The following is a 25,716-nucleotide window of genomic DNA, read 5'->3' on the forward strand; positions in this document are numbered from 1 at the left end:
GCGCGGCGGGGCGGGGCTAGCCGGACCAAGCCGACGGGGCGGGACCTGCAGGGTGGGGCGGAGCTGGCGGGGAGGGGAGGGGCGGGGTTTCGGGGGAGGGCGGGGTTACGGAGTAGGCCAGCCAGTGGAATCCGGCCAGCAGCGAGTGGAAGAGCTCTTGGGGGGGGGACGGGGAAACGTAATTGGGGGACCAAAGGGGCGGGCCTAGAGGAGAGAGGAGCCGGGGGCAGAGGGCGGGGAGAGAGGGTAGGCGCAAGCTAGGAAGGATGGATTGGGGGCGGGGCAAAAGGAGTTGGGCGTGGCTAGGGGGATAGGGCGGGATCGGGGCGGAGCGAAGGGACTCGGGCGGGGCATCGGGAAAGGGGCGGGGCCATCGGAGAGTGCTGGGGCCACCAGGACAACAGGACAAGGCTACCGGGAGACTTGAGAAGGCTTGCAAGGATGCCAACAGGGAGGTGCGGACAGGGGGCGGGGCGGAGGGAGTCCGTGATACAGAAGGAGGGTGTGAGAGATGAGCGTGGGAAGAAGAATGTAAAACTGGAAAGAAGTGGGCTGAGTGAAGGCGGGAAGTTCGCGCAGGAATCTCAGACTGAATAAAGCATATTCATAACTTTCCCACACATGGTACACAGATACGGCACTTTACTTTGAGTGCCCATTACTTAACTGAGGATGCCATATATACACAAATAATTTTCTTTTAAATACTAAGCCTTTAAAAAGTTATTTTGAGCCGGGCAGTGGTGGCCCACGACTTAAATCCAACACTTTGGAGGCAGAGGCAGGAGGATCTCAGTAAGTTCAAGGCAAGCCTGGTCTACAGAGGGAGATCCAGGACAGGCACCAAAGCTACACAGAGAAATCCTGTCTCGAAAAACAAAACAAAAAATAATAATAACATGTCTTTAAGCTACTTTGTGCAATTAATAAAAGGAATCATTTTTGTCTTTAATTTTTAAAATACAAATCAATGATACAGTTTTCTATACCTTTACATCTACTGTGTGTTTAAGTTTTATACTGAAGGGGCTGGTGATGTACAATAGAAAAAAAACTTTGAGTGCAGGATTTGAAACAGGTGAGAACACACTGAGTGTCATCCTGAGTAGCTTTACTCAGTACTTAGTACCTCCTAGGATAATCTGGAACGGCTAGAAAGTCTATACTTGAATAGGAAGAAGATTGTGTCTTTGTATATTACCACAGTTGCTGTATGTTGAGCTTGTTGTGTGTTATATGCGGATAGAGTGGAGAGACTAGACAGACTTTGCCAGAGATCTGAGGTCAGATGATTTAGATCAAAGAAACCTACTTCCTCGTTCTGTTTTTTCCCATCCTTCCCCACCCTACACACTCAAGACAACTTTTCTAGGTTCAGTAGTTTGTAATTATTTCTAACTTGAAAACGGACAGATTTGGGGCTTCTTTGCCAGATGGTGACCACCCAAGCTAGTACACCAGAAAAATAAATGTTGAGATCCAGCACTTCAATTCCCATGAAGCTACAAAAGACTATTTTCCATCTCTTTTTTTTTTTTAACTTCTAATCTTTAGCCCCATCCAACCTCAGCTAGCTGGAATTTTGCTGTCTAAAGTACAATTCCAGTTCTACCCACATAACACTGTCTAGCAAAGCGAGAGGGAGACAGTGCCAACTGCTAATCTAAGCAAATTCATTTTTAATGCCTGCATGAAGAATGACTGGTCAGCTATGTCTGAAGATAATTCTTTAGAACAATGGTTCTCAACACATGGGTCATGACCCCTGGGGGCGTCAAACAACCCTCTCACAGGGGTGGCCTCTTGCGGGCCGAAAGATTATAGAGATTCAGCTGTGTATTAAAGCTATACTTTGACTGGCCAAGGGTCTGTCAAAAGGCAAGCCATTTATTATTAAATATTTGGTGTTATCCAGTTTTTAATATTTCAGCTGTCTTCTGCTATGAAATTCTTGTGTGCCCAAATACTATAGACCATTTGGCAAACAACTAAGTTTCCCAGACCTGCTGAACATCTAGGTAACTAACTATCCTCCCCCAACCCCCTCACCAATATCTGGTGGTTTCCCTTTTTGGTTTATATACGCCTATACTAGTTAATGTTTCATTTTTATAGCATAAATATTTTTGATTCTTAAGAATTCCATTGGATATTCCTTTTAAACAAAAGTAGTCTTGCTCCTGGGAACAATCTAGTAGTCTTAAGTGTACAAAAATAAAGCTTTCAGGGCTGGAGAGATGGCTCAGAGGTTAAGAGCACTGCTTGTTCCTCCAAAGGTCCTGAGTTCAATTCCCAGCAACCATATGGTGGCTCACAACCATCCGTAATGAGATCTGGTGCTCTCTTCTGGCCTGCAGGGATATGTGCACTGTATACATAATAAATAAATAAGTTTAAAAAAATAAAAATAAAGCTTTCAGCCTCCACCCTCAGTGCTCACTTCTGTGTATGAACAATATGAATAGTTTCTGAACTCACTCACACTTCTACTCATAAAGAATACTCATGTATATATGCATGGTAGTCCTAATCTTTTAAAGTGTGTACCATTAAAATATGGTACATACATTTTATGATATATTATACACACATTATACACAACTTGGATAAATAATTTAACAGTAGATCCTGAACATCTCCCTAGAGAACACCAAAATCCTGTCAATATAAGGATCCCATGATCAGTAGACTGAGGAGGTGCCTAAGGGGATAAAGAGCTTGCTGTGAACATGAGGACTGGAGTTCAGATCTCTAGAACCCATGTAAAAAGACTGGATAGGCTTGTTAGATGCCTGTACCCCAGGCATTCAGGAAGCAAAGACAGGAGATTCATTGGACATTCTGGCTAGCTAAATTGGCCATAACCAGTGAAGTCCATAATCAGTGAAAGACCCTGCCTTGATAAAGCAGAAGGCAATTGAGGAAGATAATGTCAACTTCATGCCTCCATATGCACACATGTGAACATGTACACCACTTGCATGTGTGCCCATAGATTCAAACACATGTGCCACACACAAATATACTTGCAAAATATTCCCATGATATAGATGTGTTGCTTGGATTCTCTCTTGGGGGAGGGGTCAGAAGGCACTATGTCAATGACACAGACACCAGGAGTCCTTTGAAAGCAAATAACGAACTCATGTGTTCAATAACAAGGGAAGGCCTTATTTACCCTCCTCCCAGCACCTAGTCTGTGTGGTCATTTCTCATTGGCTGGGCACAATCAGGAACTCTGACAGTGACTGTTGCTAGGTTCTCAGGCAAACTAGGCACAATCAGGATCTCTGACAGTAACTAGGAACTCTGACAATGATCAGGATCTCTGACAGTGACTAGGAACTCTGACAATGACCAGGATCTCTGACAGTGACCAGGAACTCTGACAGCTCCTGTTGGTAGGCCTTCAGGCAGACTCCAGGTTGGCTCTTAAGGAGTATGTTATATGCATGCCTTGGCAACTGGTCTGAGCCAATTTCCTCAACCCTATGGGCCTGTCCTACTACACATCCACCTTTATTTTACTACACGGGCACTCAGCAGGAGTCGAAGTTCTTTGCTATGGCCTTGTTGACCCCACCTCAGGGGGGCTCAGCAACTGGACTGTGCCTGTCTTATGTTGGCTCGCCAAACAAGCTCTTACCCATCTTTGACTACAAGCCCTCGAAGAGCATCCATAAGGGAGTCACCCTGGGTGGGGAGTGTCAGGCAGTAGCCTTTTGAAGTTTGGAAAGCCAGGCATGCATAACCTCCTGTGAAGGGCTATGAGTTGGATGTCTAAGAGCCATTAACACCTATAGAGTCACCTTAGTGGCCGCCTGTTGTTGTTGGATGTGCTGTAGAACACACTTAAAAAGGAGAACGATCAAAAGCACCACCTCTCTAATCGAAACAAAAGTGAAATCCAGGAGGGATCTAACAGCCTCTTTATATCATGCCAAAAGTTTTCAAAAAATCAAGAGTCAAAGGCCATAACCTGTGCTCTTGTCTGATTTAATTGGAAAATTTCATGTGTTAGCTGTAATGGATAATATAGAAACTTAGCTGACCATGGGCCCTTAATATATTTAGCTAGCTCCTGGCCTGCTAAACTAATGTTCCTCATCTCAAAAGGCATCATACAAAATGAGGAAAACCAAGGCTCCACAAGTCTTCAGCCTTAAGAGGGGCAATAAGAGCAAGAAAGGGGAATATATACATAACCCATCCTGGGTGAATTTCTCCTTGGTGGAAGCAGGCTGATCTAACAGTATACATATTGACACATCTCTTGTTGGGAACCATATTGGCATAGTGTCACTCTGAGGAAAAACACAAGCATACCCTCTCCCATGGGTTTGCAGGGGGGCTGTCAGCTGCCATTGGAGGGAGATAGGATCTCTTCATCTCACCAGGGGCAGGGGCGTGTTCCTTGGCAGAGACATTTAATGCTTGTAGGCGGGGTTGAGCCCCTTGTAGGGCCTTGAGGGCCAGGTCTGAGACTTGTTGAAAATAGGCATTCAAACCAATTTGTGCCTGGTGCACAGGATGGACATATACCCCATGCCTTGTGAGCATATCATAGGTCACCTGGACATTAAGTAAGATGTTCGTCCTGGCCTGGGATTCTGCCTGATCCTCATAGGCTGATTTCCAGCTAAGAAAGACTGTAGGCTCCAACAGAGCAAATGGTACCAATCGAAACAAGTTTGTAACTGCATGGACCACTGAGCAAGGATCTGCTGAAAGCAGGGGGAGTCTGGGCCTGACTCACTGACTGCTTTCCTGATGAGGAAGAGATCAACTATGGGGGTGGGAATCCAGGGCTGGTCTTAGGTGTTTGGGCCCTTATTGACCGGGAAAGCTTCCAAGGGGCTACGGACTGACAGTGGTGCAGGCCGTGAGTGTTGTAAGACATCTGGCACCACAGCAGAGTAGCCACCTCTGGAGGCAGGCTAGTACTGTGGTAGATTGCTGCAAGAATACAGCGGTGGAGGGGTATCTGCCAGCAGTGATGGTGGAGCAGAGGGGGTAGCAGCACATGATTTAATGACAGCTGCCTTCTCTTTGACAGATTTGGTGGGACCCAAACTGACAGCTACATTCCCCTTGACAGATTTCGGGGGGGGGCATATTAACAACTATATTTACCTTGACAGATTTTGCAGGACGCAACCTGACAGTTATGTTCTCCTTGACAGATTTCATGGGGCCCAAACTGACAGCTATGTTCTCCTTTATAGATATCGTGGGGCCCAAACTTGTAACTGAAGTTTTGCCTTGTCCCACCTGGTGCGCAGCTGCTCAGACCCAAGTAAACACACAGAGGCTTATATTAATTAAAACTGCTCAGCCATTAGCTCAAGCTTTCCTACTGACTAGCTCTTACATTTAAACTACCCATTTCTGTTAATCTATATGTCACCACATGTTCTGTGGCTTTACTTGTGTGCCATTACATGCTGCTCCCTGGACTTCAGGCTGGCATCTTCTGACTCAGCCTTCTTTTTTCCAGAATTCTCCTTGTCTGCTTATCCCGCCTATACTTCCTGCCTGGCTACTGGCCAATCAGCGTTTTATTTATCAACCAATCAGAACAACATATATTCATAGCACACAGAACATCCCACAGCACTTCCCTTTTCTGTCTAATCAGAAAGTAAGGTTTTAACTTTAACATAGTAAAATTACATATAACAGTTATCAAGCAAGAATTACAGTTACAATATCTAGTCTATTTGTATTTGGCAAAATTAAGGAAAATATTCTATCTATCTTATATTTATGAGTCTAAAGTTTCATATCTAATTTATCTTTTGTCATAACCAAGGAAAATAATAACTATAACTCTCTAGTCTTCAACTACATCAAAGACCTCAGAAGAATACAATATTACCTAAATAAACAGAAAGAACATTGTAAGCAACTTCCAAAAATCTAGAATGACAGAGACAGCTGCCTGCCTGGATAGTCATCCAAAGTTCCTCTGTAATGTTGGGGCATCCATCTTCAGCCCACAGGCCTAGAGTCTCTCAGTCACTTTTCTCTGTGTCCTGTAGAATGTCTGGCAGTCTCCTCTCCAAAGCAGGAACCTGAAGGGTCATTTTGCCTTGCAAAGTTCAGTGGTCACCTTCCTATGGGTCCTGCATGTCCATTCAATGTAACATTTTGTCAAGTAGTCCAGGCAAGAACAGTTTCTTGCCCAAATGGCTATTTTTGTCAAGAATAAAATAAACTCCATATGGAGTGTCCTCAATGCCCATTCTCCTCCCTGAAGTTAATCGGTCCTGTCAGGAGCAGATGTGTCTCATTCTCCAGGAAAGCCTAAGTTTTTAAAACATTTTAAATGCCATATTCTGTAGATCTTTGAAGTGTTTGAAGATTACCTACCTAATTGACTTTAAATTAACTTTAAATTTGTATCAATAAACTAAAATCCATAGTAATGTAAAACATTTCAAACAAGTTGTTGCTCTTTGAAAGTAGGTTCAATAATCTACTCTTTTATCTTATCATATCTATATTCTATTTTTCTATATCATATCCCCCTTTTTTCTTTTAGAAAAAGATTGACTATGACCAATAACAATTTGTAACCAACAACCTAAAGAAAGACAAACATCCACAATCCATTTTTGGGGAATGTGGGCATAGTTTTCTAGGCTACTTCCTGCTGATAGAGGGTGCTGTATTCTTATGGGGATACAAAGAAAGTTAAGAATTATGGTTAAGTCCTGACTGGAGTAGTCTGTGAGGCTGCATTGTCTGAGCCAGTTGCTTTGAAACCATTTTGAATGTTGGATCATCTGGGCCATGGTATCATCAGAGACCTTTCAGTGGGTCTTGGCTGGTCAAACCATATTAGCCTAGAAGCAATCCACAGGTTTTCATCTTCTGTGGAAACAAAAGCAAGGCCTCTTTTCCAAAGTAACATATACTTAGACATAGATTTTGAAATCAAGATATCTTTAAAATATACACATTGATTTAACTCAGCAGCTTTTACAATCAATTGTCTCTCTGCAGTTAAAAATTCCAAAGATAATATAATCCAGACTCTCTGTATGATATCCATCTTTATGTGGCTTATTTTTTATATTACTTTCACTGTCTCTTTAAAGACTTATTTTTTAAAACTATCTATTTCTCATATAACTGTCTGTATTTATTTTCTTCTCTCTTTCAAGCCTACCTACATTTTTACACACATTGTAAACCACTTAAAGTCTTAAAAGTCTTATTCCGTCTGAATCTACCTTATTGTGAATCTATTGCTTTAAACTGCAGCATTACTAGGACTGAAATGGCAGCTTTGGCTGCTGGCTCTGCCCACCTCAGTTTTTCAACATGGCGGAGGTAATTCACCACCAGTTTTGGGAGCCATGGTGTCTGCTGACTCTGGGAGTGAGTCTATGCTTCTATCAAAGCAGCGTGTAGCCCAGAAACCTCTTTTTTTTTTCTTTTTCTTTTTTACTAGCAAAAGCTAAATCCACCACACAGTGTGTTGCATGGCTTGCATATGCTACTATGTACAGTGGCAGGAACCTGCCATACTGTAGCTTAAGCCGATATGCCAGAGCATCTCTGTATCACAGTTTTCCTGAGAGACACAACTAGGAAGCTGCTCTTGGCTCCATTTTAGAACCCTTTTTAAAAGCTTTCTCGGGTTTTGGATGGAAATTCTTGCCCTATGTCTGGGTGCCACTTATTGCTGAAGTTTTTTTGTGTCCCACCTGGTCCGCAGCTGCTCAGACCCAAGTAAACACACAGAGGTTTATATTAATTAAAACTGCTTGGCCATTAGCTCAGGCTTACTACTGACTAGCTCTTACACTTAAACTACCCATTTCTGTTAATTTATATGTTATTACGTGTTTTGTGGCTTTACCTGTGTGCTATTACATGCTGCTCCCTGGATGGTGGGCTGGTGTCTCCTGACTCAGACTTCCTCTTCCCAGAATTCTCCTTGTCTGCTTATCCCACCTATACTTCCTGCCTGGCTAGTGGCCAATCAGCATTTTATCAACCAATCAGAGCAACACAAATTCACAGCACACAGAACACACCACAGCACAAACTGACAGTTATGTTCTCCTTGACAGATTTCTCAGGGCCCAAATTGACAGTTCTCTCGGGGCCCAAACTGTCTGTCTCCTCCTCATAGGATATCGTAGAGATATCTGACAGGAAACTGGTGGGGTTGGTGAAAAGATTACCCATCTTTTCAACAGCATGAAAATTTGTATTGGACCCTTATGTCCTATGCTTAGTGGGGCGACCTTTGTGGTTTTTTAGGCCATGACTGTATGAACACACAGTGTCTCTGGACAAGGGACAGCAATCGGAGCTGAGCCTTGGTTCTATCTCCTGGGGAGATAAGTCCTTATGTGGAGGTGCCAGGTGAACTGAAACGGGGAAAAAATGTGCCTTTCTAATGGGATGGGCAGACAAACATGACAGACAACACAAAAGAAGGAAAGAAGTGGGGGTCCCAATGCTTACCTGCCAAAGGGACCAAAAGAACACAACACTGAGGGGCCTTCTCACCGAAATAGACTGTCTTGTCAAGCCATGTTTTTGGTGAAAGGAAGGAAGGAGGGAGGGAGGGAAGGAGGAAGGGAGGGAGGGAGGGAGGGAAGGAAAGAAGGGAAGAAAGGAAGGAGGGAAGGAAGGGAAAAAAGGAAGAAAGGCATACAGAGAGGCAAGATTTAAGTGAGGAAAATACAATGTCACTCATATTTGGAAATTATGTTCAATATTTTTGGTTACCTTTATAAGAAAAGGTGCCTAGATGTGGACTCAGAGTTTCTGTGTATTTCTCTTGATTTTGTATACATTTTGCATTTTTGCCAGGGGTTGCCTTTCATGGGCTGTGCTGCTACAGGCTAGTTTTAGGGCTGGTGAGTTGGTTCATCAATGAAAAGTACCTTCTGCCACCCGTGATGACCCGAAGTCAATTCCAAGGACCTATATGGTGGAAGAAGAGAATGACTCCCACAAGTTTCCCCCTGATATCCACACATGTGCCACGTGATATACATGTGTGCACTCACACATGATACATAAAATATGATCAGTTTACATAAGCTGTTTATGAAATAAATTAGCCATTACAGCCATACTGTAAACAAATGTTTCTGCTGGTCTCACTAAGACTTTTTCTTTATGGTGTCTTTGACTATGTAGAAAATATTTTAAATTGCACATGATTAGACCTGTCCATCTGTTTCCTCTCTTGCCATGCAGATTCTCAATCCCCAGTTATCCAAATAACCTCAATTTTATGCTTTAATAGCCTTAATCCATCTGAAATTATTTTCTGTAATTACTGTAAGGGAAAGGAGGCTGGCTAAAATAACCCACCCTGACCCTGGAGCCCAGAACTAGGGAAAGATGACTCAGATAAGGCCAGTGAAAGAAACATAGTTTGGCTCAAATTAGAGCCACCTCTGCGCCTGGCCAAGTGACTTGTGAAACCAACCAATCACAGACCAGGACTGTAGAATTTGGGGCCCAGGACCAGGGAAAGAAACACATCTTGGGTTTGGGACCTGAGCCAAAGAAATGAACCAAGGAAGCATGCCCTGACTCTGAAACTAGTACCAAAGAAACACTCTTCGTTCCTAGAATCAGAGTCAGTGAAAGAAATGTGCCCTGGCCTTAGAATTAGTGTTAAAAAAAACTAAGTAAGGCTAGTGAAAGAAACACATTTTGGCTCAAATTAGAGCCATCTCTGCCCCTGGCCAACTGACTTGTGAAACCAACCAATCACAGAGCAGAACGGTAGAACCCTGGGCTTCAAGTCAATCCCTGGTTGACTCACCCCAAGACATCTTATATAAACTGCCCTGCCTGGTCAGTTTTTAAAAAAAGAGCTGTTCTTGCCACCCTGATAGAGGCAGCTACTCTCCTGGACTCCTCCTTCCCAAATAAAACTTTCTCAAAAGAGTTTTGGGTGTGAAGATCTTCATTCACTGACAAGAGAAGATCCTTGCTGAGACATCCCTCAGTGGATAGAGCAAGGAGGAGTTGAAAGAGCTGAAAAAGTAACACTTTTCTCCTGAGCCAGAGGAGATTTGATGTGGGATGTTCTGTATGCTGTCAATGTGTTGCTCTGATTGGTTGATAATAAAACACTGATTGGCCAGTAGCAGGACATATAGGTGGGATAAACAGAAAGGGATAATTCAGGGAAGTGGAAGGCTGAGTGAGGAGATGCTGCCAGCTGCCACCACCATGAGAAGCAAGATGTAAGGATATCGGTAAGCCACGAGCCACGTGGCAAGGTATAGATTTATAGAAATGGGTTAATTTAAGATATAAGAACTAGATAGCAAGAAGCCTAAGCCATTAGGCCATACAGTTTAAATAATATAAGCATCTGTGTATTTACTTGTGTCTGAGTAGCTGAGGGACTGGGTGGGACTGGGGATAGTTCCAGCAACAGAGATTGCTACATTTTTGCAATTTCTTAGGCCAAAGAAGCAGAGCTCTGCTTGGAAGCCCCCTAAATTGGTGGCTGAGCAAAGCTCAGCTGTAGTGGCTCTCCAGGAGAGGATCAGGATTGATATATACTGCAGGAAGACCATCCCCCACCACACCAGGTATAGCCGGACTCCTGAGCAGTCAGGATACCCTTCTGTGCAGAGATCCTGGCAGCTCCAGGCCTGACTTAGCCCAACAGTCAGGATACCCTTCCCTGATGAAGCAGTTCTAGGCATGACTCTCCCAAACAGTCAGAAAATTTCCCTTCCAGGGTTGGGCTGCTTCTTTGCAGCTCCAGAGCTGTCCTGAGCAGCTCCAGGTGTCTGAAACACCTCCAGGGCAGAACTATGCTAAAACAGCTTAAGGTGTCCAGGATACCTCACCCTCCAGGGTTGGGTTGCCTCTTTGCAGTTCCAGCCACCAGAACTGTCCTAAGCCACTCAAGGTGTTGCCTGACTCCCAGGTAGTCAGTACAACTCACATTTTGGTGCCAAAACCTGGGACCAAACCCACAGAGTTGCAATAAATCTACTTACAATTACCTTAAGGAAACCATCTTTGTATTCTGTAAGTAGACTAAATATGCCAGAATCAGTTATTAATTGCGGTTTCCTTTGTCACTGACTGTAGATATACTTTTTCATATATTAAGTCACTACTTTATATTTGCATTTATTAATATATTTCTCCCTAGTATCTTTTTTGGTTTCTGTCTTGGTCCATCTTCTATTGGTGTTATGGAATGAATATCTGACAGTGGGCAACTTACATAGGAAAATTTATTTAGTTAGTCATAACACAGAAACTGCATCGCAACATGGAAGAAGAACAGAAATGTAAGTGGGTGCATGGAGACACAACATGAGACTTGGCCTTGCCTTACAACAACTTGCTATGGAAATAACCCAGCCTTGTGAGAGCATAAAACCCTTCAGAAGGGAAGAGCCTTCTTGAAACAAACACTTAGGGAAAGCCATACTATGATCAGCAAGATGGGTGAGTGGGTAAAAGTAATCACTGTGACTTAATGGGTTTGAGGTTGAGAACCCAGGTGTGATGACATGCTTCTGTCATCTCAGCACTCATCCTGCGAGATGGGAGGCAGTGACAGTACAACAGGCTGGAAGCTTTCAGGACAGATATCCTGAAGTACACAGCGCAGCAGAAACAATAGAAGAGATGCTTAACACTGTTACACAATTCAGTATCAATGTGTTCTTTTTCATTTTATTTTTAAATATTTTATTTATTTATTTATTTATTTAGATAGTTGAGGTAGGCTCTCCCTGTTTTGTATTTGGATGTTTCTTCCCCACACGCCTATTCCCAAATACCTAACAGCCTCTTCCCAAATAATTGACTCAGAGGCTTAATATTACTTATAAATGCTTGGCCAAGAGCTCAGGCTTGTTACTAGCTAACTCTTACACTTAAATTAACCCATACTTCTATTTATGCTTTGCCATGTGGAGGTACCTTTATTAGCATGTTATGTTCATCTCCTGCTCCCTCTGTGTCTGGCTGATGACTCCTGACTCTTCTTCCCATCATCCTTAGTTTGGCCACCCTTCCTATACTTCCTGCCTGGCTACTGGTCAATCAGCATTTTACTAAACTAATTCGAGTGACAAATCTTTACAAGGTACAAGGGAATTATTCCATAGCACTGTCTATCTCTGGTTGGCCTAGAATCTAGTATAGTCTCTATACGTAGACCAGGCTGCCCTAAAACCTATAGCAATCCTCATGTCTCTGCTTCCCAAGTGCTTAGGTCACAGATGCATACCACCATGCACCATTGAAACACTGAGCCTTTAGCAGCACAAAATGTGAGGGTCATTTCATATCTGTCTTGAAAATGTTGTTGACATACAAGGCAGGATTTTGTAGAAAAGAGCCATATGAAACTGGAAAATTATTTGCTACTTCACAAGCCCCATAAGTAACTTTGCATAAGCTTATGCAAACCTGCTCAAGATAACTTAATTTATCTTAGAGGTAAAAGACAAAGGACAGGAAAAGGTCATTTGTGACTACTTCCCTGATACTGCTTATATCTGCCTGCCTGGCCTATCTAGAGGATGAAATATCCTCTAGAACTCGAATATAATCCCAGCACTGGGGATTAAAACGTACACCACAATGCCTGGGCAAGGAGAGTCTATAGCAGCAAAAAAGGAAGAATCTAGAGGAAACATGCTTCCCAGTACTCTTTTTTTTTTTTGCTTCTTTTGCCAGATTTTAAAAAACACAACCTGTCACTCTCAAAGCAGGAAAAGTACCAATGGGAAAGCCTTGGCCCTTTTACAAGTCATGGGCACTATTAGTTTATCTTTCTTTTGGCCAAGGCACCAGCTAGACTAGTAAACAGGTTGTACTACATGTGGTGGAAATCAATTTCCACTGTGAGTTCATCTTTCCTTTTTCCTTTCCTAGAGGTCTAAACCCTTACTAGTTGGCTGGTAAGGGAAGGGAAAAACCAATCTGAATATTAATAGGGTTTGGTTATTACTGCTTAAGCTTAGTTCTAAGAACAGTAAAACCCAATTTCAAGAGAAACTGACCTCATGCAGACAACTTACTGCTCTGTGTCTCCAAATCCTTCCAGTATACTAGCATGGATACTAAGACCTTATGCTGTAAAGGGCTGAATTAAGTATTCCACAGAAGGCAGGCTATTCAGTCCCCCAAAAAAGACATCCATGTTTGTGTAATCCCTAGAATCAGTCAATAAATTAGGTTAGAGGAGGACTCTACCTATCATTGAAGGCTTTGAAGATGGAGGAGTAAATGAGCTAGGAAACTCAAGTGATTTCTAATAACTACAAAAAGCACCAAGGTTGACGCTTCCCTAGGGTCTCTAGAAGAAAACAGCCCAGCCAACCTTGATTTTAAACAGTGAGACCTGGGTCAGACTTTATCCTCTAGAACTCTTATATAATACACCTGCACAACAGGAGGCTACTAGTACAAGCTCCCAGTAAAGGTCTAGGAAGATTGGAAAGTCTGTAAAAACTCCTTATTGGGAATTACCGCTGCTCTAAGAAGATCATTCAAGTTGCAAGTATCCATGTCACAGCACTTACCCTCCACTGGGCCAGGGATGGCCTTGCCTTCCCTTTCCACTCAAGTCTATTAAAGAAGAGATTTAATGGCAAAAATCTCAGAGGAATCACTAAGAAAGTGGTTCCCAGGTGTAACCTATTGTTTGGAGACAATGCTACCACACAGCGCATTAAATATATTGTCCAATGTGGTACTTCTCACTGAGCCTCACACATTTAAGGATTGCATACAGAAAGCCTTAAGTCCAACCTGGAAACAGTTAAGATAATTTCCGTGAGGACTAGTGTAGTTGAATGGATGCCAGAAATCAAGTATTTTATTTTGTCAACCTGGAGGTAGAACGCAGTGCTTCCGGTATGCCAAGGAAGCCCTCTGTCGCTGAGCCACAAGCACTCCCCACCACAAAGTTTCAAATAAACCTTCTCATAAACTAGTGTATAACGTATTACAGAAAAGCAAATGTACAAGAAGAATTTACTTGTCTACTTAAAAGAGTAATCTTCCATGAAGGAAAACAGTACAGGAGAATTATGCCATTTTTATAGAAAACACAGGAATGATTGGATGGCTATGAGTAGTCTAATAAAAATCTAGATACTCTCACCCCCCAAATAACTAGGCTACACGTCTGCAGTGAGAGCCCAAGTCACACCTAATATTTAGAAGCAGTAGATATGAGGACACCGATTTTCATAACATACCAAACACACGTGAGATACTCAACCATGACACGTCTTAATTCTGCCACCCAGTGGCGACACCCATACTTGCTCCCACAGGTCCCGCTCAGTTACAAACTCCGCATCTTTTTGTTCACATGGCTGTTGTTGGGCAAGATCCGGCAAAAGCCAGGCGTTGATGCACCTCCCTGCTTGAGTTACAATACAGCTCCTTGAGCAAAGGGAACAGGTTTCCTCTTTTCCTCTGTATTGTGACACACGACAGGAACCTAATATGTAAGACCACGAGGTACCTTAAGATTCTTCCAATAATTACTTTTTTTTTTTTTTTTGGAAATGCGTGAGTCTAAATTTGGATTTATAAGGATTTTTCCCCTTTTGTATTTTTGTTCAGCGTATAACGTGCGTGCGACGGTGTGTAAGGCTAGGTGACACGGTGGCACACACCACCGCAGGTCCCGCAGCATTTGGCGTGGGGTCACGCGGGGGGTTTCAGCCGGCCAAGGCTTCTCTCGGTCCGGGCAGGGCCGAGTGGGAGGAAGCCAGGCTTCGCCACGATGTCAGGGATCGTTCGGTTCCTAAAGCGCCTTCTCCACCGGGGGGGCTGCCTGGAGTCCTTTCACGTGGACGCCGGCGGGGCCAAAGCGAAGACGTGAGTGACGTGAACAACCAGCACACACCAGACGTCCTCCGCGGCCGCCCCAAGCGGGTACCGTGGCCACGCCCAGGAGGGGGGTGTGCCTTCTCGCGGCCACGCCCAGGAGGTGGTGTATCTTCTCGCGGCCACGCCCAGGAGGGGGGGTCTTCTCGCGGCCACGCCCAGCGCATCTCTCGTGGCCACGCCCATCTCATCCCCTCCGTTCCATCCCGACCAATAGGCGCCCGACGTGCCGACGTGCCTCCCAGGGCGGCCGTGGGAGGAAGTGCCGGGGACGGCCGGACGCCGAACGGCCGTTCACGGCAGCGCGGTGACGTCACGCGCGCGCGCGCGCGCGAGACGCACCTGGGCTCGGGCTCCGACTCTTCCTGCAGCTTCCCTGGTTCCCGTTCAGCCGGGTCAGGGCCGGTCGGGGCCGGATTCGCGGAGCCTCCCTCGCTCAGTGCGGGTGCGCTCGGGGCGGGCCGGCTGTCTGGAGGAAGAGGAGGAGGAGGAGGAGGACTAGAAGGAGGAGGAGGCTGGAGTGGGCGGAGGTCTGGCGGAGCCGCGCGGCTGCTCTCCTCCCCGACGTGGAGCGCCGCCGAGGCAGTTTGTAGTCCGGCTCCGGAGCGCCGTGAGCTGGGCTGCGAGACTCCAGTCCTCGGCAGAGGCGGCTTGGGCTTGAGGGCCCCGCTAGAGCCGGAGGAGGGTTGAACTGCAACCCCCCCTGAAGCCAGCCTCCCTCCGCCAGTCCCACCTGGCTTGCATTTACGTCACCTCCCCTCCTGCAGCCGGGGAGCAGGGAAGTCCGCCGGGCTGGGCACCCGGCAGCCGTGCCCGGGTGAAGCTCCCCGGGCGGCTGGCGCGCGATCGCAAGCAGATGCGGGGTCCGCAGGCAGCGCAGCCAGCAGCCGCCCGACTTGCTATGCCTCTGCGCTGCGAGGTGAGTCGCCAGCAGGCAGGTGTCACACGCCTCGGCCAGGTTCTGGCGTCCCCGTCTCTTTGCACTGTGTGGTCACCTACCTACCTGGTGTCCAGCCCATTAAAATCGCCCCCATTTCCTCCAGGAACCATTGAAGGACCTGTAAGAATTAAAACTAGGTGCCAGGACAGGATTAATCTTGAACTTACAGAGTTTGCCCAAATTTAGCAATAACGTTTAGGTTTTCTATCTTTAGACTTACGTACATCAAATCTTTTTTTTGTGTGTGTGTGTGTAAATATTTGCGTGTTGGTAGTAAAGTTGTTGGACCAGAACTTGCTTTGGAGAGCTTTTCTTGCGGTATGCTTTATTTAAAGTATGGCGTTTTAAAATTAGAGCACAAGGAAGTTCATTACATATTCATCAGGTGTATTCTAATTCTAGGCCCAGATTTCTATTTCCTTTGGAAACAATGACTGTTTATGACAATTGGACCAATGGTGACCATGCCTTTTAATAGCTCTCTCTCTGTGTGAGTGTGTGTATAGAATTCAAAAATTCAGTTCTGCAAACTTTTTTGAGCACTTGTATTCAGAGTTCCTGCTCGACCACTGTAGCTTATAATGTAATTGACACTTTGTAGATGTACTTTTCGCCCATGAGGAATTTCGATGATTATTTACTTTGGATCAATTTTACATGCCTTTGTTACCAAAAAACAGGATTTCAGTTTAGGCGTATATAGAGGAAGTCCAATGCTTATGTGTATGTTGTTAATCAGTCTCGAAAGGTGCTGCTGCTTCTGCTGTCCTATCTTGTGTGGCTTTAAAATCAGGTGTATGACTATGGGTGTTTTCTCAAATTGAATAAGCTTATAAATGTTTATATGGTGTTGGCAGAATTTGTTACAGATAGCTTTCAACCCCCACCCCTTCCTCTCCCTCTGCTACTTCAAAGACTTTGAGTGGCAGGCAGCTCCAATTATTTTAAGAGGTCAGTATGAATAACTTAGTCATTACTTGGAAATAATGCTGTCTTAAGTACCTCATGAAGCCTTTAAGGAATCAACAACCTGGTTTTGAATGTATATTATTCAGAAGAACAGATTTGTTAAGGTTTTGGGTTTGCAGTAGAAAAATGGCAATTGTCCAGGTCATGTTGGTGATAGGCTTTCTGTTTCCTGTTGTGACATGTTGGTAATAATTTTCAGACCTCTCAGGAAGCCAGATTTGATCTCTGTGGTGGGTCATATATCAAAGCTGTATCCTGTGGGGTTTGACCACAATCGCTGCTTTGTGTAATTTCTAACTTGCTTTGTAGTCAAAACTGTCGGAAGACACCACCTATATATATGATATAATGCACATAACTGAGTACCTTCTGTAGTTTAGGGTCGGTGTGTCACACACACACACACACACACACACACACAGCACTCAAGTTTTCACCAATCTCACAAAGTAGATGCATTCACTGTGTCCATTCAATAGGTGTGGAAATTTGAGAAAGCATTTGATTATCATTCCTAAGGCCCCACAGCAGTGTGTCAGAACTGAGACCGAAGCTGGGCAGTGTCGCTCCAGAGCTCTTGCTTTAATCCTCGGTGGCTGCACTGTCCTGCAAGCCCTACTAGGTGACAGAAGAAGGTGGTGTGAGAGACATGGCACCGTAGGTCCATTCATTTATAATTCATAAAAGGGATGGAGAAACTTTAATGTGTTGTTTTTAAAAAGAAAAGCATCCAGTTCTACCACTTCAATAAACTTTTATGTCAGTCTTCATGTGTACATCCTTATTTGTTTATAAGCCTTGCAGCTCCAGTTCCATTTGGTTCCTAAAGATAAGTGTTCCTCAGTTAAGAATAAAGTGAAGGAAGACCCCCCACCGCCTCACACATTGCTGGAAATTTGCTACAGCTGGGAGGGAACCAAGTAACCAGTTCTCCCCATTCTTAGGAGAGTGGTGGAAGTCATGAAAACTGGTTTTAAAGCCTCAGCCTTCCATAGCAGCTTCTAAATTGGATTATTGTTTTTTTTTTTCCCTTTCTTATTATGAGCCTTGATTTGTGGATTTTTTTCCCCCTGCTGCCTTTTAAAAATTCTGCAGTGCTTAATTTTCCCTTTTCTCGATGCTTGTTTGCTTTAATTTTCAAATTGTACTTATGTGTATATATTTGAGGTACAAAGTGGTACTTTGATAAAAGTATGCATGTGGAAACATTAAGTCATACCCGCATAGATCAGCTTGTCTTTCTTGTATGTAGTAGAAACACTTGTGTTGAGGAAGCAGTTTAAAGGCATGCAGCTCGTCATGTGTAACTCTGCTCACTGTGCTGTACAGTAGGTCACTAATTGCCTAGGTAACTGAAACCTTGTACCCTTTGACCAGCCCTTGAGAACCGCCATTTCTTTTCTTTCTTTTTTTAATAATTGATTTATTTTTATTGTACGTGCATTGGTGTTTTGCCTGTGTGTTTGTTTGTCTGTGTGAGGGTCCCCTGGAACTGGAGTGACAGACAGTTGTGAGTTGCCATGTGGGCGCTGGGAATTGAACCCAGGTCCTCTGGAAGAGTAGTCAGTGCTCTTAACCGCTAAGCCATCTTTCCAGCCCTGAGAACCGCCATTTCTACTCTGCTTTTCCATATATAAGTGAGATCATGCAGTGTTTTTCTGTGCTTGTTTACTATATCTGTTGATAGGCACTTAGTATTTAACTTAAAATAATTTATAACTTTAAGAAATATTCTTCAGGGAGCTAATTATTTGGATTTTTTTAACTAAAATATATAAGGTGCAATTTTGAAATGCTAGATAAACAGTAAGGATGATTAAAAAATACCAAGTAATGTTATTTTTGGGAGAAACTAGTTAGATTATTTATTGTCTTATCTTGGAATGTGATAAATTCTATCTTCATAACCCAGTGGATCCAATCAGTAACCCCCTCCTCAATTTATTCTTGCTCTTTTGTCCCCCACCTGTTAGAACAAATCCAACTGTGTTTTTAAAACTTTTTAGCTTCATAAAAATTTATTTCTATAATTTATGTATATGGGTGCTTTGCATGTACGTCTGCATCAGATTCCATTATAGGTTAGACAGTTGTGAGCTGCCATGTGAATTCTGGGAATTGAACTCAGGACCTCTAGAAGAACAGCTTGTATTCATAACTGCTGAACCATCTGTCCAGCCCCCCCCCCCCCCCCCCCCCCCGTGCGTGTTTTTTACTGTGATGTCTTACACTGCTCTTAGAAGTAGGTGGACTCTAATAATGTACTGAAACTTGACTTATACAGAATAACATTTTTGTTATAAAAAAGGAGTAGTTAGAATTTTGCTTATTTTTCTGATAGAAATCAGTAACCATAATGCAGCCTTTAGATGGTTGCTATGCCTGTGTCTGCCGTAAGTTACTGTATTTGAAAGAAGATAAAGAAGATAAATACTCCATTTTTATCTTTATTTGCTTTAGAGAAGGTATATAGGACTAGCTGGCCCACAGCTCACTGTATAGAGCAGGCTGGTCTCACATTCACAGAGATCTGCCTGCTTCTGGCTCCTGAGTGCTGGCATTAAATACATGTGTCACCACACCTGACTAAGAAAAATAATTACATAAAAATAATTTGAGAGGTTAATTTTACTTTGGGCACTTATTTTAAACTGAACCCTACCCAGTGCTGATATTCTCAATAGATTACATTGAATTTCTGTTGTATAGTGAGCTTTCTGATTATTTTAGACCTGAATTTCCTACAAAAGACTGCATGTTTGTATGTATGTGTGTATTATATATAAAATATGTATAAGTACACAAAATTGTATCTAATGTAAAGGAAAAATTGTAATATATATTTCACATACATACATATGTAAACACACACATATGTATGCATTACAATTTTGCATCTTTTACATTTACTTAAGAAGAAGGGTTCCAGATAGAGGAGAGAAAATGAAATGGGGGCTCAAAACGACTAAACTTCATTATATAGATATATGAAACTGTCAAACTAATAACATTAGAAAACGATTACTTATTAGAATAGTTCTGAGTTAATTCAAATTATTAAATTTCTTCCAATGTATATACATTTTAATTGTACTTTAGTGTGTAAATGTCATCTTCAATGACTCTTCAGTTTGATGCATTTCAAACTGTTTACTAAAAATGTGTTTTACATCTAATTTCCACTTTCTATTGACTTCGAAGTAAAGGTTATTTTGCTTATTAATAACTAATATTGACTAGTAATTAGTTTTGCTTCATTTCAGTTTGTTATGTCTTCCCCACTTTGCTTTGTAATCTCTTGTAGAAAAAGGAGAAAAGATTTCCCCCTCGGTGGGAAATGAGATGGAAAAATGCGGTGTGTCCTCCCGGAGGAGACCTCAGTGATCTGCTGCCTGGTGTCTAGGTTTCTGCCCAGATGTCCTGGGTTGGTGACCTGTGAACATGTCCGTCTCCTCCTCTCTCTGCTCTTCAGCGCCCTCCTTCCATTGACCGTCCTACTTCTAGGGGTGAAATCTTTTCAGTGTGGAGAAAGAAACTCAAACTTTAGAGCTCTGGCTTCATTTCCTCCCAGTTCTCAATATTTCCAGATTTATTGATCTTTCTTCTGCGTGACACCTTAAAAGGCATTCTTTCCTGTTGTTGGGTTTTTTTTTTACACTCTTTTTTGGGGGGAACTCACCACCCAGCTCCCAAATAATTCACACACAGCCTTATTCTTACTTACCGATGCCTGGCCTTAGCTTGGCTTATTTCTTGCCAGTGTTCCTTAACTTATTCCTTCTACCTTTTGCCACTGGGCTTTTCCCATTCTTTTATTTCTGTAAATCTTTTTCTTTTAGCTCTTAGATCTGAAAATGTCTTTATTTTTTAGAAAATGGATTCCAGGAAGGTTAAAAAGCAATACCAGAGGGCACAGGTGCAGAACTGGATGTATGTAGTCATTCAAGTAAGAATATGGCAATATAAATATCCAAAAAGCATCTCTTAGGTCTTGTAAATCTTAACTCTTACTCCATGGCTTGATGTGTAGCTGGGTGGCTGGCCCCTAGAGTCCTCCTCCTTCTCTGGCTCCTAGCTCCCCTTCTCCCAGATTTCTCCTTCTGTTCATTCTCTCTGCCTGCCAGCCCTGCCTGTCCTTTCTCCTGCCTTGCTCCTGGCTGTTCAGTTCTTTATTAGACCATCAGGTGTTTTACACAGGCACAGTAACACAGCTTCACAGAGTTAAACAAATGTAATGTGGGGGACCAGCCCCCACCATTATTTACCCTAGGGACTCTTGAGGAATGAGGGATAAGAGACTTAGTTAGAAATAGAGGGGAGAGAAACAGAGAAAACACAGGCTAGACTCGGGTGGGCCTGAATCCTTATCCACCGGCCCAGAACTTTATTCCAAAGGTCTATTTATAACAATGCCAAGGGGTGGAGCAAAAGACCTCCCCCTTGCTAGTTACAGTCAAGTGTAGACCCTTACAAACACCTGGTACCCAGGCCCATGGTCCAATCAACCTCTATGCAGTCCTGCTGGGTACAGCCTCTGGGAAACTATTGGGGGATTTATTAAGGCAACTCTACGTAGTTAAAAAGTAGGTTTATTTGGGTAACTTACAGCCAGTAAAGGGGTTGGTTACAGGATCCGGGAGAGGTGAGGTACAGTCCAGCGGTGTTCTCTGGAGAACTCTGCTCGGTCTACCATCCAGCATCCAGGATCACAAGGAACCAAGAGAGCCGGCACATCTGGATCTTGGGTCTTAAGGGCTCCTGTCTTGCCCCCCCCCCCCAGGGGCAAGTCATAGGTAGGCGTGGCAGTTACCAGAAGCCTCATTAGGGTTGGTACTTCCAGGTCAAAGCTGGAGCAGCTACCCACTACAGGAAACCTAGTGGGCTACAACAGTAACAAACAAAAGTAACACACCTTAAAATAATAGTCTACTGCACTTTCCAGTTTTTATTATGTTTTTAAATTCTTTATTATGGCTCTTAACGTTCCGTGCTGGGATTGAGCTCAGGGCCTGAATTTCTACCCTGAATTTCACCCACAGGTGGATTTCTAATTTGGTATTGAAGTAGTAGCAGAACTTTCCCAGTGCTGTCCCTGTGTTCAGGTTTTCCTGGGTGCTGCCCCGCTTACCCAGCTGTTGCTCACTCTTCTCAGAAGCCAGCGTGGTGTGCTGTCACTGCTCCACCCTTTCTGCCGCCATTGAGTCAGGCACGCTCGTCCCCTCGTGGTCGAGCGGTTTCTTCCTGCAGCTCTACTGCAGCCTGTCACGAGCTCCGTCAGTGCCTTCTGCACTGAGGCAGCCTCTCTGCACCCACTCTTTAAAAAAGATTTCGTTTATTTTTATTTATGTGCACATTGGTCTGTGTGAGGTTCCCCTGGAACTGGATCAGTTAGGAGCTGCCATGTGGGTGCTGGGAATTGAACCTGGGTCCTCTGGAAGAGCATCTCTCCAGCCCCTTCTACGTGTATTCTAAGGTTCTGATACCATAGACAACAAGTGTTGCATGGTGTGGGAGACTCATTCCTTGACAGAATAAATCTGAGAAAGATTTCATAGATTTTGTTTATCAAGTAAATGTTCATATAGGTTTTCCCAAGAACTTTTTAAAAATACTGTTAGCTAATACAAGATATATTGTATGGTAGATTTCGCAAACATACTGATCATCAAGCCTTTCCTACAACTAGAAGTTCATATACCTACCTATAAAGGCTTTTTCTAGTCTCAGCTTGGTAGTTCAGCTCATGCCACTTTTTTCCTCAGGTAACCAACCCCCCCCCCCCCATCCTACTCTACCTTTTTTGACGAGAGAGAGAGAGAGAGAGAGAGAGAGAGAGAGAGAGAGAGAGAGAGAGAGAGATGGTGGTGGTAAGGAGAGTGTCTTATTTAGGGTTTCTGTTGCTGAGAAGAGACACTATGGCCATGGAAACTCTTACAAGGAAAACTTAATTTGGGTGGCTTACAGTTCAGAAGTTCTGTCCATTATCATCATGGAGGGGCATGGTGGCACTCAGGCAGACATCATGCTGGAAAGGCAGCAGAGAGTTCTGCATCTTGTGCAGGCAACAGGAAGTGGTCTAAGACACAAGGCAGTATGTTGAGCATAGAAGACCTCACAGCCCGCCCCATAGTGACACACTTCCTCCAACAAGGCCACACCTCCTAATAGTGTCCTTCCCTATGAGCTTATGGGGGCCAATTACAATCAAACTACCACAGGGAGCTTCATGTCATCTACCATGGTGAGATGTAGTCTTTTTCTCCGAGTTCTGTTAAGTTGTGCTATTGGTTGGGTTCTGCTTTTTACTGTAGGAATACAGATCAGCAATATAAGAAAATTCTACATCTCCTGTGAAAATAGTATTTACTGTATGCTGAAGTTTACTGAACTTCCTGACCTGTAAAAATATGGTATATAATAACATTGCATTTATAGTTATATCAATCTCTGATCCTTTTTAGCTGTTCTATAAATATTTGTGATTAAATGGCTGTTTTGAAATCAATAAAATGTCACATTTTAATGTGAGACCTAGTAAAAACATAAAAGTTTTTTGTTTTTGAATTTTTTGTGTACATATATATATAATATATAGTAAAATATAATCATACCTATCCTCATTTACCGCTTCTGACACCCTCCATGTCCCAATGTTCCTCCCAACCTCATGTCTGTCGTCTTTTCTTTCTCCCATTTGGTTGGTTGATAGGTCTGTGTGTCTGTCTTATCTATCTCTGTCTCTCACAGAGTCCACTTAGTGTTGCCCATATGTGTGTGGTGTGGGGCCGTCTCCCGGAGTATGGCACAAATCTACCAGTGGCTACATCCTCACAAAATGGTTCTCTTTCTCCCAGCAACTATTCACATCTACTGCCCACAGCTCCTTAGTGAGCAGGAAGGCCTGGCGATCATCTCTCTCACCTATACTGGGGTAGATTTTGGCTTTTGCGATCTTGTACAGGTCATATGCAAGTAATCACAGCTCCTGTGAGTTCATGAGTGTGATAGCATGCCTTATAGAGAAGAAAGCATTTCATGGCCCTCCTCCCCATCCTCCAGCTCTTAAATTATTTCTGCCTCATCTTTGATGTCTCCTTGGTGGTGTGTGTGTGTGTGTGTGTGTGTGTTTAATGTAGCTGTCCAGTTGAGGGCTAAGTACTCAGTCTCTCATCTCAGCACTTCAGTTTTGCCTGTCCCCATTGATTGCTGCCCACTGCAAAAAGAAGCATGTGTGGCTATGCACATAAATGTTTTGAAGGTAATTTGACAGCACAGCTGTCAAAATAAGAATAGCAGGTTCTGCCCTTGGGTCTTTGACTTCCCCAGGAGGACTCAGTACCACACAGGAGATTTCCTCTGTCAGAGGAAGTCTCAGATCTAATCAGAAAGTGCTTGGTTAGCCCTTAAAAGGCATACCATTGCCAGTGCACACCTTTAATCCCATGACTCCAGGAGGCAGAGGCAGGTGGATCTCTGATGTTTGAGGCTGGCCTGGGTTACAGATTGAGTTCCAGGACAGCCAGGACTACACAGAGAAACTCTGTCTCAAAAAAAAAAAAAAAAAAAAAAAAAAAAAAAATCATACCGCTAGTGCACCAGCGGACACGTTTGCCTGGCAGGTTGGTTTTGCAGCGGGAAGGGTCCAGTGCTGGGTGAGACTGTGGATGTCTTCTCTGCCTCAGTAACTTGTTTAGCACTTTCCAGTACCGTGAAGGCTAATTACCAGGGAGGCGGGTTCCCGGTCAGGTTGGCATTCAGAGACTATGCTGTCTTCAGCAGTAGGATCTCGTAGTCATGTGGGTAACCAAGGGCAGTTGGCAGTAGCCTGTGTCCTGGAGACCTGGGGCCTCTCTGACCAGGAAGTGGTGGAAAGGTAGTCCATGTCTTGCTAGTAAAGCTTTAAAAGAGATGTGGATGGAATGAGTCTTCCCTCCAGGTGACGAGGCTTTCCACCGTCGTTCCTCTGGAGACTTTTGGTCCTTTCTGGTTGCTGACGTGGAGAGTTTTCGTGTGCTGCTTTCTCCAGACTCTGACCTACTTCCTCTCTGTTTAACTTAGCAGTCAGATACATAGCTGACCGACACACCTTTGGAGCTTAGCCATTACCTTCAGCTCTCCCCAGATACCTTCCTAGGAGAAACAAAAGTTGACTGAGAACCATAAAGCTCCCTTAAGTTACTTGCTTGCTGGGTCTTTGGGAAATAGGTCTAGGAAGTAATATCCATAGAGGAAAACTGATGAATTGAACTTCATCAAAGTTAAATATTTTTGTTATATGGTAGACTATCCTGGGCTACAGAATGAGACCATCACACACACACACACACACACACACACACACACACACACACACACACACACACAAAAAAAAAAACACCCAAAAAACAAACAAAAAAACAAAACAAAACAGTACTCAAATTGAATACCTAATATATATGCTATATACTTTGCCAACCATTGGCTGTGTAACGAAAAACAAAAATATAACAGTACTAGGCCTTAAGATACATTCTAGATCAGAAGATCAGTAAATAAATAAAGTCTCATAAAGCTGTGGTCAGTGCTATACAGTGGGAGCTGTAAGAACTAATAGGAAAATTTGATATAGGCAAAACCTGACTCAGGTACTAGGGTAGACTTTTATTTTTATTATTTTTTATTTTTTTAACTACCTGCATGGCTTTGGTTAAGTTATTTAAATGTTTTGTGTCTCAGATTTCTCCTCTGTTAAGTGGAGAGGATCTTAGCTCCCAAACCTTATTATTGGCTCATATTTAACACGTGTCCTTTTGGAAAGTGTCGTGAGAGTGCTAGAGAGATGTGTTTACCAACTAGAGGAGTACTTTTGTTTGCTAGTTGTTGATGTTTTGAGACAGTGTAAGTTCCTGAGGTTGGCTTTGAACTCTGGATAATCCTGCTTCAGGTTCCTGAGT

At 43.5% G+C, this 25,716-nt stretch overlaps 1 protein-coding gene across 6 annotated transcripts in view; it reads left to right on the top strand.

The window, feature by feature from the left end:
- Clcn3 (chloride voltage-gated channel 3) overlaps nucleotides 1-25,716 on the top strand; it is a 100,055-nt gene that overhangs the window by 608 nt on the left and 73,731 nt on the right. For 2 of the 6 annotated variants that reach the window (XM_042262988.2, XM_042262991.2), the window contains exon 1: nucleotides 15,651-15,793. The exons of 2 other annotated variants lie outside the window; for them this stretch is intronic. The gene's annotated coding sequence lies outside the window, so the exon portion shown is untranslated. Of the gene's footprint in view, nucleotides 1-15,650; nucleotides 15,794-25,716 lie in introns of those variants that run through there. 2 more of the 6 variants (XM_042262993.2, XM_076553298.1) reach the window with 1 other exon arrangement.

This window comes from Peromyscus maniculatus, chromosome 17, assembly GCF_049852395.1.
Source record: "Peromyscus maniculatus bairdii isolate BWxNUB_F1_BW_parent chromosome 17, HU_Pman_BW_mat_3.1, whole genome shotgun sequence".
Taxonomy (NCBI): domain Eukaryota; kingdom Metazoa; phylum Chordata; class Mammalia; order Rodentia; family Cricetidae; genus Peromyscus; species Peromyscus maniculatus.